Genomic DNA, 13881 nt, shown 5'->3' on the forward strand with positions numbered 1-13881 from the left:
GGGATAGGAATTCTGAATCTCCTGACTTCATTCACTGCAATTACTACCTTCCGTTGTTGTTGTCGTCTCACCACGTTTTGGCCAGGTAAGTCTCTGACCGGCTTTGGGTAGGATTGAAACCGCTATCTTCAGACAATTCTCACATGGGCCCGTGGGACCGTTGATAGAGGCGTTAAATCTCTACGTTTACAGGTGAGAATTGTCTGAAGATAGCGGATTCAATACTACCCAAATCCTGCCAGATGCTTACTTGGACAACGTGGTTAGACGACAACAACTACGGAAGGCAGTAATTGCAGTGAATGCAGTAGGGAGATTCAGATATCCTATTCGTTGCGGTTACCACCTGACGAAGGGCAGAAGAATAGTTGGCCGTAACGTCGTGAAACAACTAAGCACATATAATGATAATAGTCCGCAATAAATAAAATTAATGAATAAGACTCATCTTAATAATAAATTCCAATTGATTAGTATATATTTATTTTTATTTTGGCTTCCGCATAACAAAATGAATTACCGGTTCTTCTAATCTTTTAAAATGTTATCGCTTCAGTTTTATTAAGAGGTTAACAGACGAATGGCGAATGGTAATTGGGGGGTAGAATTTGTAATTTAAGTTATTTTTATCGGTGTTATCTTACTCATTTTAATGTAATTACGCAAAAGCCTATTTTTGGTTTAAATATTGAAATTAATAATGTTTCTAATTAATGAGGTGACTATGTAAAAAACAATGATTTTTCAATTTGCTAAAAAGGATAATCGTGAATATCATTTTCTACAATAAGGGTACACGTAAAGAAATATATTGTTTCTACAAATATCTTTTATAGTTATACATAACTTTTCTTGGATGATTTTTACAAAATTGAAAAATCAACCTAACCTAATATATATATGTATATATATATATATATATATATATATATATATATATATATATATATATACATATATATATATACATATATATATTTGTGTGTATCAACTTGCTGAGGTGTACTCTCTGAATAATACAACTATACAAAATTTCTAAATATAACGACTATAGAATATTGTCATAATGGTCGCCGAAGCTAATTATCCATATCCTTGAATTTTCGTTTGGATCCTTATAAGTAATGACTCCTTTGTAATATATATATATATATATATATATATATATATATATATATATATGTATGTATAGCTATCTATATACATGTTTAGATAGATAGACATAAATATAAATAAATATATATATATATATATAGACATAAATATAAATATATATATATATATATATATATATATATATATATATATATATATAGAGAGAGAGAGAGAGAGAGAGAGAGAGAGTGCGATATGCTCCTATGAATGTGGGGTTTTAGTGTATTCATCTCTAAAACACTTGTATTAATTAATACAGAAAATACAAATTTATTACATATGTTTTGTGGATTTGCATTCATCAGCAAAATATTCAGCTAACTGTCATATTCTTGTAATCATTCACTTTTATTACGTATAATTAATTGTATTTATGTAGATATTCTACATGCTGTATAGTTGTGTGATAATGGCGTAAAAAGTTATCGTAAACACAAAGCTTTTAAAAAAACAGTGTGGTAGTAGGTAGGCAAGCTCGGACCATTACCACGAAGGAGGCAAAGAATGTGAAGAAAACCTGACGTCTTTGCTACTGCGCCCATAGCTAAACCGGAAGTGACGTAAGTTTAAATGAAGGCAAATCAATCGAAAAGGGGCGATGACATTCGAAAATATCTGCGAAAAGAAATATCCCTTCCCTGTAGAAAAGTGCCCAGGTGAGTGTAAAAAAGCGAATATTTTTAGCCATTTTTTTATATTCGTCGTCGTAATGGCGAAGCTTCAATACAGATTTTGTGAAAATCCGTCGCTTTTGTCAATAGTTTTCGCAGATATACAAAGACACGTACACACATATGTGCATACATACATACAATTAACGAGACAGGAAAGGTTTATATTATAGACTAGCCCGACATTTCCAGAGTATTTGGAGGTGTTTGTTAAGAAAAAAAAATGTGGTAGTAAGAAGGCAAAGCTCGAATCCGTACCGCGAATAAGGAAAATAGCGTGTAAAAAACGTAGCATCTTTGCTCTTGCGCCATCGCTAAACCGGAAGTAACGTATGTTTTAATTTAGGGTAGTCAATCGAAAAGATGGGATGACGGAAGTATCGGCGAAAAAAACCCGACCCCCCTTCTCTGTTGAAAAATGTCCAGTTGAGGCTGAAGAAAGTATTTTTTTTTTTGACAATTTTTCGATATTTGTTGTCCGAACAGTCAAGTACATACATACATACATACATACATACGTACATACATACATATATACACGCATTTTAAAAGGCGGGTGCTATTTATATTATAGATGTATGCAAATATATATTTGAAAAGAAACGTTGCCTACGGCACTCCTCATTTTATGGTCTACATACATGAAACTTTATATATAGGGTATTCGATCCCATGCGAAAAGTATATATTTTTGCTTGGGCCAGGGAATATCAGTCTAAACATGTGAAAATTAAAAAAAAAAAAGGAATTTAACAGGTTAGGGTCGAACAACAGCATTCCCAATATTCATGCGTTACGTAACAGCTTTTGTTTATGTTTTAATCTTTAGCATTACAGCAAAAACATCTACATAGGTCATATATTAACGTCAAAGGACAAGTATATCGTCAGCTCAAAGTTTTGGTTTCGATTCTCGATTGTGGATCACGTGTAGTATGTTTTTTTTTGTTTTGTTTTTTTTTACTTTTTCAATCTTAACTATATGTCGGGTCCTCTATAATGTAATAATACATACACAATCTACGTTAATTTAAGCGTATTTTCGTCCATTCAGGCTCCTTGCTAGTATATATATATATATATATATATATATATATATAGAGAGAGAGAGAGAGAGAGAGAGAGAGAGATAGATGTATAGATAGATGTATAGATAGATAGATAGATAGATAGATAGATAGAATGATGGACAGATAGATAAATAGATGAATAGATGGAAAGATAATTAATGCTAATAAAGACGAATAATTGTAAATTATGAGTCAGGTTCAAAAGTTTCAAATGGAGAGACAAACCAAATCAATGTGAGTGTACTATCGTTTCGGAAACGATATTCCTTTTATTAATAGCTTCAATATAGTATATATCTACTATATTTATCGTAAGGCGTTTTCAACAGGCTTTCATATATTAAGTACATATTAGCAACAATACCAATGAGTGAAACCTTTCATATCGGTCACTAACAGCCAAACCCTTTTATAAAAGTGAGAATGCACTGCTAATTATTCAGAAACATTTCCCCTCTTTGTTCCGAATTAGTTTAAAGACCGACAGTAATAAGCGATATTGTGTTGAATATTCGCTTTAGTCTTAATTATCTGATGGATCTGTGGATGTTATTTACTTAGAAATAATACATTGTGGAAATATAGTAAGGAACACATTTTCAAATTGTCCTCCCACTGTGTAAATGTGTATCGTTTAACTAATTAAGTTTCTACTGTAAATTTGTGTGTAAACTAAAGTAATTGATGATCTAAGAATAATGTCTGAGTATGTTTCTTCATTAAGAGATTAACATGTGATATACAACCAAGAAGCACTGTTGATAGACACGATATTATATTGACACTTTTCAATGCACTGACCATGCGCGTCGGTTATACCTTGATTCAAGAAGCCAATGCATAAATGCAGCATCTTCCCCCAAAATGCTTTAATGTTTCAGTCGAATGAATGCTGTATATTTAAGATGCACCCGTTTAATTTAATACGTGTAATGACGTTATGTTAGGCAATAAATTATCTGCTAAAATGGATAAATATTGGTCAGTGAATGTAACTAACATTTTAGATAGAAAATCTAACAATATTAAGCTCATAATCACTGTATGACTTCGATTCGTGTATCAAAGTCTTTTTCAGTTGTAAGAAAAGAGCGACAAGTATATCGCGAGCTCTCTATTCACCCTAACGTCCACAGAAGCGCGAGCTGCAATATATTACATATACGGCTATTTACTTACGAGTTTAGAAACATTCACAGAATCTCATGTAAATCAATTTAATCGTTGAAAAATAATTAAAACCTATATTTTAAATAACACACATTTTATATATACATGTATTTTGGAACTTTGTACTTATTTTTGTGATTTCAGACTGCCATATTTTTATGCGTTGACATGTGTACCTGCCGTATTTTAACGCAGACAGCAAGAAAAATAGATTGAACAATAAAAAAAGAAATTGGAATTCATGCATTTTTAATTTGCTATATCTATTATATTTAACAATTTTATCTGGCTGGGAATGTTTTTTATAAATTATATACAGACTAAAAATATTTGGTAAAACTTTAAACCACAACGTCGATTAATCTGTGTATTAATTCATCTTGTTATTCAGTTATATACACACACACACACACACACACACACACACACACACACATATATATATATATATATATACGTTTTATTTTTTATTACCGTATCTTTCTGTTAAGTTACATTATTGTTTCGGCTACACGGCCGTTTTTAGGCCGTCTGTAGCGTCCTCAGGGGTTCTGTAAAAGTCTGAGGACGCTACAGACGGCCAAAAAAACGGTCGTGTAGCCGAAACAATAATGCACCTTAACAGAAAGATACGGTAATAAAAAAATAAAACGCATATTTGCTCTACAACAGTATTGAGGACTTCAGTTTGTATTAATTAACATCTCCACTATATATATATATATATATATATATATATATATATATATATATATATATATATATATACACACAATATTAAGCTAATATTAGCTGTATGAGTTCGATTCGTGTATCGAAGTCCTATTTACTTCAACAAAGGAGCTACAATAATATCGCACTGAACGTCTACGCAATGACCAAATATGAATATTTACTGATGTGTGTAGAAATATTCGCAACATCTCGTGCCAATCAATTCAAGCGGTTTCAAATGAGGCAAATTTTATTTTACCATATATTTGCGAAACTCGTACTCATTTTCTGACTTCAAACTGACATATTTATTAATGCGTTGATATACTGACTTGGCGCACTTTCCCGCTTTGTTTAGCTATTTTCCAATGCAGCATTCTCTCGAGGAAGTTTTTTAGTGTTTCAGTCAAATAAATTATGTATTTCTATTTAAGATGCACACTTAATCAAAAGTGACGTTAGGAAATAAATTATCAAAGGTAACTACACTCTATGGTTCACAGTAGGTGAGGCCCCTGTGAGTAGTTTATAAAAGTGTTTATACCTGGGCTAAGTCCTCTTTAATAGATGCATTTAATGCCACTGATAATTTTTTAAAAATACGTTCTTTCGTACGTTCGAGAATTTGGAATCTTATCTCATGATGTAATAATTTTCGATTTCATTAAAAAAGCAAACAACAGAAAATAAATGTTTTTGTATTTGACAGCTCACGTTTTAATGGGATTATCATGATGTCAAATTTGAGTGCACTTCTGCACAGTATCATGCAGAGAAAATCAATTATTCATTTTATTGATTTGTCTGCAGAAATTTTACAAGGGATGAATAAATAAATACTAATGTTTGAAAAACACGATATTTTTCTCACGATTATTTTGCCTACAATCAAAAGTTTCTCAAATTAAATTTTGACGCTCTTGATGTAAGTAGATAGCATATTCTAATATCGGCATAAATTTTGTGACAAACTACGTATTCTTGTACATGCAAACAGAAAAAAATACACCTTAGAATTTTGCTTGGATATTACTTATTTAATAAAATCAATATATTATTGCATACTGTTTTTATATTTTACATAGTGTTTTATTTTGTCTGATTTGATGTATAACAAGTGTATATCAACCCACCGTACATAAACATTACATTTGAAACTTATTTTTAGTTTATACTGAACTCCAGTAAAAATACACCATACAATGTTGGGTACGTACAGCTCTCATAATCCTACAATCTTTCTTCCCACTATTGAAACAATGCTAACTTTGCCTAGGGATACCATATTCTACGTTTCATTCATGAAACGGGAAACACCTGTTTAAATGTGCGAAGCGTATGCCTGAAAAGTGATATACAAAGAAGAAGAACACTCCTTGTAAACTGGGACGGTAGCGAAGGCAATGATATTAATTATTATAATGAATGGACAACAAATAAGACTATTATTATAAAATTATTTATTACAAAATGTTTCTTCAGAAAAACTAGATGTTAACAAGATCTTGAATCGTCCGTATATGATTCCAATTCCGGTTATATAACAAATTAGTATCGGCTGAAGAGCGCTTGATATGTAAATCTAAAACGGGCCCCTATTATCAGATTTGAAACCGACGTGATTGAGGACTTATCTTATGTAAACTTTCTATAGGACACGAAACCAAAACACACACGGACGTTATCAGCAGTCTACAGAGCGATATACTGTCACTATCAGAACGACGGCGAATCTTGGAGACATTTGGCCAGAGCTAAATTTTATTACGGCTTATATGGTTCGTAACTATGTCTTCAGTGTGGCTCCCGTGATGCCGTCTCTTATCCTAAATATTCTCTTAAGCTATTATAGTGTGGATAATCTCTTCTGGTTTTCAGCGTGAAGACTGGTCTAGACAGTCATTTCTAGCCTTTAAAAGAGCTTCGTCATGGTAAGCGTGTAATGATTTTGATATTAGAAACAGTAGTGTGCAAACTGAGCTGTGGAATTCGGCAAACAACTTCCATATTGAGGTTCTCAGCTTTAATCAGCCAGCTCTCACACTCGTTGAGGTGCATCGCTCGAACAAGCGATTAAAAGATTCGCGCTTGCATTTTTATTGTAATTTCTAGTCGGGTCCACCGAAAGGATTTTAGCTGACTGAAATCATGTATATTGTTGATTCGAATTTCAAAGACATGGTGCTAATAACTCATATAGGCAAATGTTGTGGCACAATATTTAAACTTATCAGCATATTTTAAGGTCTCCATTCTCCATGTTTCGAAAAACCGGGCTTATCTTGGATGGTAGGAATCGAACGGGAGATATTGTGTTTTCGTAGCATTTGCGTTCACCCAAATTTTAGATGAGAAGTGTTGCACATTGTCTTTGGCTTATTGATGTGAGCTATGTTTTCTGCGAAAATGACCATACCATAAGCGTGGTCAAGAGGCAGGGCTAAATTTCGACCAACAGAGATACCTGAAAAATCAATAAGTACGTTGTGGATGATTCAGAAAATGACATAGTAAAACAATGTAGGAGATAGAAAAATCAGCCTATTTTGAAGTGGATGTCAAGGACTTCGAATTCCCGACCATAGCAGCAAATTGATATGCTTTGAGAAAGGTAAAACATGACATTTCATCAACGATAGCAGAAAGACTACGAAGCAAATTATTTTATGTCGTAAACTATGCTGCATACCCACATCACTCCAGCCCTGTAAATTAGATTCAATTCTAGTACGATGAGGAGATAATATTAAACCAGGGAAACGATGCTGTCTAGACACTGTTTGAAAGATTATCGAAACAAAGCTCTCTCAAGGACCCTTGCATTTGTTTAGTTTAACAATCACTGTATTATTTAGTCGACGGATGGAGTACTGCGGTACAGCCCTAAGGAGACGAGGACACAACGAGATAAATATGAGTGTATGGATCATTCATCCAGTTTTCATGGAAATTATTAACATTCCGAGTAAGCTTGATCACGGTTCTGCAGATGAGGGAATTGTCTCCAGCTCAAGGCTTTAGAAAATAATAAAGCATTTGGGAGACATTAATTGTGTCGCTCGTTACGTATCATCAGCAAATGAAGGTGAGTATCTCTTTTTAGATCAGTGCGGCGGTTCCTGGGCGTATACGTTTTAATTCTTCATAGTTATCTCGGATATTTTCTTCTGTTACTCCTCAATTCAAAAGTCCTAACAGGAATTCAGTTTTTTGAACGTCACGTTGTCGTTCCAAGGTTTCCGACCTGCTTCACACAGGTTTTCCTGTAGTATTTTACCAAGGTTTGTCTGGACATCGATCAACAGAATAGAGCAAGTGCGCGAGTGAAACTTACTTGATATACTAAGGCGGAATCGTTCGCATGCCTTATTTAAGAAATTTAGAGAAAATCCGGTTCCAGTTAATTAGGGCCTAATCAAGCTGCTTCCTCTCTTAACTATAAAATTGGACTTATAAACTACACAAGCGTTAATTAACAAACTCATAATTACTATTTTTCTGTCTGCCTGTATGAATTAGGGCAAAGCTTTCTACTTCAAATATTATAACAGTCATCGCTGAAGGCATATATTATACAGAGGATTGTGTAGGTCAAGTTAGCTCGGTAGCCTCATTATACCGAATATATGTAAACCAGAACGATTTTGATATATCTAAATACTTTTTTAATGATAGTTTGTCTATAAAAATCGAATCATACGGAGTTTAAGGAATATTCCTTATTATAATCAATTATTTCATAAGCAAGAGAAAAGCAAATTAATCTTCGATGACCGTACAACTAAAACCACCATATCGTATGTCTCACTGGTGAACACATAGTCATTTATTATCCGTGGTGATTATAGATGAAATCACTGCTAAAATTGTAGGTGCGACAGATGTATTCGCTCAGGGCATTACTCTATTCAATTTACACGAGGATAAATTAATGTATCACATTGAAGAGAAAGGTGATGGTGTGAATGATCGAAAATTTCAACAGTCGTCTGCAGAGTTAATCTCTGGAGACTTTTGCCCTGTCTAAACGGCGACGTTCGAAAAGGAAAACATATCAATTTATGAGGAAACCATTAAGGACAGTGCGGGGCCCCAAATCAGCTCAACCAGCAGAGGATTTTCACAACCATTACGTGCAATTCATACCATAATAGTTTCATGAATTTACAAGTAAGGGAAATTCTAAAGCTAAAAATTGGGTACAGAACGATTATACCGACGCTCAACGAAATCAACTATGGACTGATTGCCTATCCCTTCTTTTAAGGAATCGTCTATAATGATTTTGGCAAACAAATCTGATTTAGATCAAAAAATGCTTTTACAAGAATCACCAGCGCATAACACAATGATTACATGGGAACCAAAACCCACAGTAACTTCGAAAATAAGGCTAACATTCAAAGAAGGTTATATCTTTATTGAGGGAGAATATTGGAATGAGTCATTATGAATTACTATCGCATCAGTAAAATGTTGTTCATAACTTTTCTCACAAAATAGCTAAACAGGGGCACCATTACTTAATGGGGAATGCGTCATTCTTTAGCATAAAAAGGAGAGATCCCAGAAAGCAAGTGGTACACAGCAAAACATAAAGAGTTTTACTTAGAAATATTTATTCCATCCTCGTATACACCTGATATATACCTATTTTACTATCATCTTTTTCTATCACTTAATCAATAAAAGTTATAAAAATACGGCTAGTAAAAATTGATCAGAATGTGTTTTCTCCCAAAAGTCAAATTAATTTTTTAAAAGAAATTATTAAAAAAACAGTTAATCGTCAGGCAGAATCAATAGCAAATTAGAGAAATAATGGTAAAGATAAAAAGTTCTAATGTTTATCTCCTCATTTTTAAAGTGTAAAACAAAACAATTAAACCTTTTTTCATTTCACTTCTATGACTATTCTCCTTTAAAGATCGGCGTTTGGAATAGACATCCACAATTCCACATGTTAAGAACGGCTTTCGGAATAGACACCACAAACGCCCTCATCTAAAAAAAAAACGGCGTTCCGGATAAATTCTTCTTACCTGCACATGTATATACGGCTTTCTGACTGGACAAATCTGTTTGTTTTTGGAAGAGTCGAAAAGTAATTTTCCCACATAAGGCCGTGATAATTGTTCCCTGCATACTCACCCGACAATGCAAATAAATCGAAGGTTTACAACATCCCAGGTTTCCGACCTGTTTCACATAGGTTTTCCTGTGGTATTTTACCAAGGTTTGTCTGGACGGAATAGAGCAAGTGCGCGAGTGAAACTTACTTAGAGAACATCCGGTTCCAGTTAATTAGCGCCTAATATAGCTGTCTCCTCTCTTAAGTATAAACTTGGACGTATAAACTACACAAGCGTTAATCAACAAACTCATAATTACTATTTTTCTGCCTGCTTGTATGAATTAGAGCAAGGCTTTCTACTTCAAATATATCATACGGATAATATACGGATCGGTAAAAGATAAATAATTTTGTTAATTGACCCAGTGAATTAGACTGAATAATACAGGTTTTATATCATTAAAAGTACTTGTCTCAGCAAAGCTCAATATGATTTTTAGTCGACATTGTTGAAAACTTATATAAGTCGTCATTCTAAAGCAAATTCTGGAGATGAATCTAATGTGCAAATTTACCCCAACCATAAAAAATCTAACGTTTATTTATAATTCAGCGAGGATCATAAAAATTGCGCAAGTTTAAAAAAGTATATTAAATTACGGTAATTGAAATACGTAACTATGTGTGACGAAATATAATTATTCCCGGGAACAAATGTGCAAAGCGAGACAGAGAGGAAATACATGTTTGTTGTGGTTTCCTCGCCATAGCCGTAAAGAAATGTAAGCGAGCAAGACACAGATAAAGAGAGTGTGCGAGCAAGAAGAGAGAGAGGGAGCGAGAGAGAGTAAGCAAACTATACAATGAGAGAGAGCTAGGGAGGAAGAGAATTGAAATGCAAATTTACGCCGATAATGTAAAAAAAATGACAACAGCAATATACTGAGATGGCATAATTAGGTATCATTGCGAGGTCATATTGGAATGGTACATTAGCGTTTGTTTTTCATGCGGATAACGTTAATCGTAATCTAAGGATGGCCAAGCAAAATGAGCGGAAGTAGTCTGGGGAGCCGTCATTATTTTTATATCGGAAAGGGAAGATTATGTTATATCTAGGAGGCGATTATGATCCAATTACGATGGCTGCAACAGCATATCTGTGTAATTGCAGAATATCTCTCGGTGACGACTTGGGTCGGTTGGAAGATGTGATATTGTAAATGAAAAATAGAAACAGTTCATCTAAAGATGGTTGCACCTGTGATGATATTGTTCCTACTATGAAATGTAGGCTTTTAGTATAACGACGTAATGTGTCAAAAATGGCATTCTACAGTTACATAATATAGTTGCTAATAGTCTGGATATAATGATTTATTTTGTGACATTTTGTGTTGCGAACCTATGGCACTATTTTTCCAGAGGGAAATTTCTGCAATGAAAATATTACATATAAATAATTTGTTGCATAAAAATGGCATGACATCATTTTCATCGGGAGAACGTCTTAAAGATTAGATGATAGGGTAAAAAAAAAAAACATGTTCCATCAAAAATTCGAAATGGAAACTACCTACCTTCGGGCGTTTTCAGCAATACCCATGGCTGATCTATAGGAGAGCACATTATAAGTAATCGTATTTGCGCTTCGAATTTTAGTGCGGACTTTTTTCTATCCTTAGCATGTCGCACTCTCTTTACCATCTCAAAATTCTAGAAGCTATATATATTAAGACTCTTAGACTTTCTCTTTGCAAACAAAAAGAGAATCTCTTAGGGCTTAATCTAGTTTCTATTTTTATACATATATATATCCTTCCCTACCTTTTCATCTCCGATTAATTGTTCGCCCCCTTTTCTTTTTAAAACGTAATTAAGCTCGATTTTAGCTCTGTTGAGCGAGTTTCGAAACCGATCAGCTTACGAATTCATTTTTATTTTTATTTTCACAATCTAAAATAAAGAAGATTTTCGAACAAGTTTAAATTGGGTCTTTACATAGCCATAATATATATATATATATATATATATATATATATATATATATATATATATATATATATATATATATATATATATACTAGCATTTCAGCCCGCCATTACCCAATCGTTTGGAAGTGTATGGAGAGCAAAAAGAAAAAAAAAAGATTGCCGTAGGAACGCAGGCTGGAACCCGTACCGTAGAGGCGCAAAGGAAAAAGGAAACAAACGTGACGTTTTTGTTGTTACGACCACCGCCAAACCGGAACGGACGAAGGGTTAAATTAAGGCTAGACAATCGAAAAGAGGGGATGATTTTCGACAATATCGGCGAAAAAGGTGACGCCTCTCTGCAGAAATGTGCCCAGTTTTAGGTGAATATTTTAATGTTTTTAGCCAATTTTTCGATATTTGTCGTTTGAACTGTCGAGCTTTAAAACGATACTGATCTTGTGAAAATCTGTCGTCTCTCTCGAACATTTTAGGCAGACATTCAAGCATAGATACATAGATTTACATATTGGTAGCTCAAAACTTCGACTAAAACCGATTAAAAAGCTTCCTTATCTCTGCACACCATTTATGTAAAATTTGAAATGTTTTACCCTAGAAATTTTCTGAGTAATTTTGTAGAGACCACAGGGGTTAATTTTTTTAAATTTGGCTCCTATTTTGATCCCTTAACATTTATTTTCTGGAGCTCAAATTAAGTTATTTATGTTATTCATTTCCAAGGAACTTCTATCAAACATTTCAATTTTTTATACTCAAACTTGGGGGAAGTGTTTGGTAGAGATCTCAAAGGTAACATCGTTGAAGTTCGACCCCTTACCAGTAAAATTTTGGGTTGAAAACGGATTACAAATATTTTCCCAAATCTCAATACCCGGTATATCAAATTTCGAGTCTGTAGACTGAAAATTAACGGAGTTATTATGTAGGGAAATATACACAGACAGATAGACAGACATACACTTATATATATATATATATATATATATATAAATATATATATATATATATATATAAATATATATATATATATACAAATATATATATATGTATATATATATATATATATATATATATATATATATATATATATATATATATATATTAAAACGTGACTATCTAAAGTCCAGAATAAGATAACGCTACTCTTTTAACGGTTAATTAAAAAAACAGTCTTTTGAACGCTCATGTTATTAAAAGTCTTTTCTACAGTTTGCATTTTGGATACGGAAGTGTTTTTTGTTTCGAGATAAGTGACTTCTATATTAATCGTACTTTTTATCTTTAGATTCAAATATTAATAACTAAAATTTATTTCAGATTTTAATTAATGTATTTCTGTTTTATTAAATGCTATCGTTTTTTTCTCGTCCATAAATGTTTATTTATCTACCAAGTTGATCCTAAATATTGCATAGATTCAATCGATTATATTTTCTTTTCTGTCCCCACCGCTTAATCCTGCTTTCATTTTATCTCGCAATTACTTATATCGTCACTAACTAACTTTCGGAAGACCTCCCTCCGCTTTTCTTTTATATCATAAGTTTCTTAAAACGAGACTAGATAAAGTCCAGAATAAGGTCATACTTTTCTTTTAACGGTTACTTTAAAAAAAGAAAGTCTTTTGAACGCTGATGTTATTAAAACTTAAATTATTTTCTAGAGTTTGCATTTTGGAGACAGGGGTGTTTTTATCGAGATAAGTGACTTCTATATTAATCGTACATTTATCTTTAGATTCAAATATTAATAACTACATTTAATTTCAGTTTTTAATTTATGTATTTCTGTTTTTTGTAATGCTACCGTTTTTTGTCGTCCATAAATGTTTATTTATCTACCAAGTTGATAGTAAAAATAGATTAGGTAATTGTATTCATTTTTTGTTCGTGAGAGGGGAATCTATCACCATACTTTCCCTTAAACACGTCCGTTGGACTTTAATTACGTATAATACTTTTTTTTAATGTAGAGTAGAAAACGCCTTGTGAATGCCTTATCGGCAGCTCCCGTTACTCTCGCTTCTCTT

The sequence above is a fragment of the Euprymna scolopes genome, chromosome 11, assembly GCF_053919585.1.
Source record: "Euprymna scolopes isolate OS-2025 chromosome 11, ASM5391958v1, whole genome shotgun sequence".
NCBI classification, from domain to species: Eukaryota; Metazoa; Mollusca; class Cephalopoda; order Sepiida; family Sepiolidae; genus Euprymna; species Euprymna scolopes.